At 61.3% G+C, this 4,939-nt stretch overlaps 1 long non-coding RNA gene across 1 annotated transcript; it reads left to right on the top strand.

Moving 5' to 3' along the window:
- On the top strand, positions 1-1,251 carry LOC136367281 (uncharacterized). The gene is made up of 2 exons (XR_010744665.1): positions 1-74; positions 704-1,251. It is a non-coding gene; the product is annotated as an uncharacterized lncRNA (long non-coding RNA).
- The last annotated feature ends 3,688 nt before the right edge of the window (positions 1,252-4,939 follow it).

Here is a 4,939-nt window from a genome sequence, read left to right as displayed (position 1 = left end):
TGATCCTCGCTACAGGAAGGACGCGGCGAATGCGTCGTCCCCTGGGGCTGCCTGACTCGACCTTGTGGGAAGAGGTAAGAGCACAGCATGGCTTTTCCGCCCCACTGGTGTCGCTTCCAACAGCAATTTAATATCTCCCTGATAACCCAGGCCGAGTTTCAGGCACTGTTAAAAAAAAAATAAAAATAAAGCATCTGCTGATAAAAGTCGATGTCCTCAGTTGAAATCCCGGTGTGGGTCTGCATGGCTGGCCCCACACTGCAGCTGTCCAGCTCCAGAGTTTCATTGTCCTCTGGCAGGGCGGGCCCTGATGCCCTCCTGGAGAGGACAGTGGGACCATGGGGACTCCCAGTGTGGGGATGGCACCCCCTGGCTCTGTGCCCAGTGGAAGGGGAACGCTCACCAGCCCCATCTGGGACACAGTGGGAGCTGTGGCAGCTCCATCACACCCCATGGCAAAGCTGCCATCACTCCCCCTCTTCCCTCCCAGCATCCCAGACATCCCCACACGGTCCCAGCCACGGGGCAGATGTACAAGGGCTTTCCCCAGCCGAGGGAAGATGTGGGATGCTCCCTTCGGGTGTGCACAGCCACCTCGCTGTGGACCAGCACGGGCTGCAGGGACTGGGGCTCACTCTGGATGGAGCAGGGCTGGGGATGGGGATGACCCCCAGGGCCGGTCTGCTCAGGCACATTTCTCTAGCTCCAGGTCTCTGCTCCTGGCTCCATGGGCTCACTTTTCCAGTTCCACTTGCTGAGCTTGGTTTCCCCACCTCGATTTCCCAGGCTCCTTTCCGTAGGCTCAATTCCCTGTGCTCACCTCCGTGAAAGAGCTCAATTCCTGGAGCTCTCCAGCACCTCCAGAATGGAGGTCCCTTGGGCACGGCTTCCCCGACACGGATCTCCAGGCTCAGTTCTCCAGGCACACCTTGCCAGAGGTGTCTCCCAGGCTCGGTGGTGCTTCCCAGCTGCTTCCCGGGGCTCTCCCCATCAGCCCGGTGCCAGCAGAGGGCCTCCCTTACCAGCACAGCATCGTCTGGAAATTATAAAACACATTATCTATTTGGCAAAACTTTGTGCAAGGATCAGGAAAAGGGCTGGAATCCGTTCTCCTCCAGGAGACCGGAGACAGCGCGTCCCCCCCGGCTTCTGTTTTCAATGCCAGCACTCAGCCGCGTTAAAGCCGTGGGAGCGTTCGTCATTAAAATGGCAATTGTGGAGCCAGGCAATAAATTTAACATCATAAAAGGCGCTGGGAGGGTCTCGCTCATCTGTTGCTCTTCAAAGAAAAGTGTTAGTTGCTTCCGAAAAAAAAAAAAAAATTTGGGAAGAAGCAGGTGAGAAGGGTCGGGGTGGCAGCTCTCCCTGACTGCTGGGGTGCTGCGGGGAGCTTGGCCGGGCAGAGGTGACTTTTTGGGGTGCCTTTCGGGGTGCCCATGAGGCTGGGGGTGCTGAAGGAGCGGGCTTTGGGGCGGGGGCTCTTTCCAGGTGGTGGGGTCTCCTGTCTGCGTGTCGCACTGGGACGAGGGGCTGTGTGGGAACATCACCCTCCTGCTGCTGGGGTGCTCTGTCCCCCGTCCCCAGCGAACGAGGGACACCCAGCAGGCAGGGTGACATCGGCCACGGCTCCCTGCTCTGTCCTGCACCCCTGCGGTGCCTCTGGGTCCCCCTGGGCTGGGACCTCCCCGCTCCCGTCGCCAGCGCCCGCCGATAACCATCATCTCCCAACGCCAGGCTCCGGCCGCCGGCGTCTGCCGGCAGAATTAGCCGTCGGATTGGAACCGTTCGCTAAATAATTCAGGAGATTTCTTTTTTTTTTTTTTTTTTTTTCCTCCCTTCGAGAAAGCTGGTTTCTTTCCTTTTTTTTTTTTTTTTTCCTTTAAGGTCGGAGTATTTTCCAGGCTGGGTTTCCACCGAGGGGGTGCGGACACGCTCAGGCAATACCGCCATGTGTTTACAGCTCAGCTCCCGGCGTTATTTAGGGATTGTAAAACCACAGCAGCTCTCTCGCTCTCACTCCCCCCCCCGCTCGCCGCAGCCAATTTTTTTCCTCCATGCGGCTCTCGTTGCAGCGGCAAAGGTCAACCCCGCTCCTTTGAAAGCAGCACCCCCCTCCCTTATCAGATTTAGGAATCCTTGGGGGAGGTTGAAGCCGAAAGGCAGGCAAAGGCAGCTGGCCGCGCTCCGGCCGGGGGGGAGCAGGCTGGGAAGGAGGGATGGAGGTGGCTGTGCGGGAGGAGGAGGAGGGCGGTGGGATGAGCCCCCGCGCCCGGGCGGGGCAGCACCGACAGCAGCGAGCGCGTGAATAATGGGGGCGCAGATAACGCAGCAGATCAGCGGCCGGGAGGGGGATCGGAGGTGACGGGAAATCGCTGCCGGGGTGAAGTCAGCGTGCCTCGGGGTGGGGGAGCCCTGCAGGAAAGCGGGCACGGAGATGGGATGAGCACTGGGGGTCACGGGAGCACGGTGAGCCCCATGGAAGAGGGGTGAGGGCTGTCACAGAGGGTGAGCCCATGGAACTGGACTGGGGGGTCACAGGGAGGGGACAGTGCCCGTGGCAAAGGTCTGGGGGCTGTGGCAGGGCCCGGGAATGGATGGTCCCATGGGATAATCTGCTCTGGGGGGCACTCCCAGCCCTCTGGGCAAACCCCCAAACTGGCAGCCATGGGGCACCTCAGTGAGGCTGAGCATGAGGAGAGCTCTGAGGGGTCTTGGCCATCGATGGGGTGACCAAATGACGGCAGAGGGTGGCATTGGGGGTCCCTGGTGAGAGGGAAGGAGGCAGGAGGGAGCAGGGGAAGAGAGACGAGGACAGAACACAGGCATGGGGCAGAGCTGGGACGTGGGGCCCTGTCAGGGCTGTGGCAGCCCCTGTCACCCCCCTGGAGATGTTTCCTGCTGGTCTTGTCGTGGCCCAGGCACCACTCACGCCTTCAAACTTTGCCAGCGGATGGTTTTTAATTAAAACCAGAAGATGCTGCTCCGTGCCCCGGCCCTTCAGGGATGACCACTGCTCACATCCTCCGCCTTTGGTCTTCCTGGCTGCACAGCTTGACATGGGGAGATGAAAGTCCCTCCCTGCCAAAAAAGCACCAGAAAAAAAGGGCGGTCGTAAAATCCCACCGCCAAGATGTCCCCAGCTGAGGGTCCAGCAAGGTCCTGGTGACCAGGAGCCACGGCCAGAGCTGAGCAGCAGCCCAGGGATGGGGCTGTTGCCTTCAGCCCTTCTAAAAATAACAGCTCCGAGCGCAGCGAGCGCCGGCGCCTAACTGGAACCAGCTTTCCAAACTCCCAGCTGGAAGCAGCTTTAGGAGCCTGCACCAGCCTTTCTGGGAAAGAGCAATTAAAAATAGTGAGCGACTGAGAGCGCCGTCCCCGCTGCCCATCCTGCCCCTGCGTGGGGAGGACACGGGGAGCCAGGTTTGGAGGGCAGGTGTTTCCCTTTGCTCAGCTTGGAAAGGCAGCAGGGCCTAGAGATGGAGCAGAAGGATACCACGGTGGGAGGAATCAGCCTCCCTGATGCCAGGAGAAAGGGGGCAGTGGGTTCAGAGCCCCCCAGGGAGAGCAGCCGGGGCTATTCCAGCCTTGTCACCTGCTGGTTTTGGGAGCTGAAGCAGGAGCTGGGGCTACATCCAGGCTGGATCCTAGAAGGGTGAAGGCCAGGCTGTCTCAGGGAAATGTGGATAGAACATCCTACAGTGGGGGTGGGAGCAGAATTCCAGAGACAGGTGAGGGGCTCTGAGTATCCCACATGGGCTCCAGCTCATCCACTCACATAGGATCCAAACCATCCATCCCCACAGGCTCCACCCCACCCACTCACAGGGGATCCAGCACATCCAACCTCACGAGCTCCAGTTCTGTGGACACAGGCTCTCCATCCCACCCCCTCTGGGGCTCAGTCCTATCACTCCTGTGGGCCTCCATGGCTGGGATGGGTGCTGGCCCCCTGCCCACACTGAGGCTGGAGATGGCCCCATGCAGGTTTAGCTGGTAGCACGTGCCTGATGTTCCGTGCCAGGCTCATCAGCTCTGTGCCCAGCCCTCCATTCCATGGCATGGAGCCTGCACCCCACGTGCTTCTGCCCCCACTGCGCCCCCTGCCCCCCCTGCTCCCATTGCCCCCTCTGCTCCCATTGCTCCTTCTGCTCTCCCTGCCCCCACTGCCCCCACTGCTCCCTCTGCTCCCTCTCCTCCCCTTGCTCCCACTGCTCCCACTGCTCCCTCTGCTCCCTCTCCTCCCCTTGCTCCCACTGCTCCCACTGCTCCCCTTGCTCCCACTGCTCCCATTGCTCCCACTGCTCCCATTGCTCCCACTGCTCCCCCTGCTCCCAGTGCCCCCAGTGCCCCCACTGCCCCCACTGCTCCCTCTGCTCCCTCTCCTCCCCTTGCCCCCCCTGCTCCCCTTGCTCCCACTGCTCCCCCTGCTCCCATTGTCCCCTCTGCTCCCACTGTTCCCATTGCTCCTTCTGCTCCCATTGCTCCCACTGCCCCCACTGCTCCCACTGCTCCCCCTCTTCCCACTGCTCCCCCTCTTCCCACTGCTCCCTCTGCCCCCCCTGCTCCCCCTGCTCCCATTGCTCCCCAGCTCCACGTTCACTCCCTTTCCCCACCACCAGCCTGGTGGTTTTGCTTGTGGGGTGCCTTGGCTGCCCCTTGGCTGGGCGCCCTCTGGGCTGCTCCAGGCATCCGTGTGGTCATGCTTCCCCCAAGCCATGGGTCGGCTCCCTGCGCTTCCTCCCCCCCTGAAAAAGAGCAAACAGGGCCAGGGCAGAGCCCCCAGACTCCCCCAGCGGCGGCTCCCCGGGCACTCGTTTCCTCTCTGCTGCGCCCGTCTCGTTACGTCCTAATTCCCTAACGAAGGGCCAGGAGAGAGGAAGTCTTGCGGAAGCCGGTCCTGGCAGCCACCCTCCTGCTGCCAGCCCGTGCTCCAGCTCCC

The sequence above is a fragment of the Sylvia atricapilla genome, chromosome 14 (assembly GCF_009819655.1).
Source record: "Sylvia atricapilla isolate bSylAtr1 chromosome 14, bSylAtr1.pri, whole genome shotgun sequence".
NCBI classification, from domain to species: Eukaryota; Metazoa; Chordata; class Aves; order Passeriformes; family Sylviidae; genus Sylvia; species Sylvia atricapilla.
The sequence above is the reverse complement of the archived record's forward strand: the minus strand, read 5'-3'. Positions and strand labels throughout refer to the sequence as shown.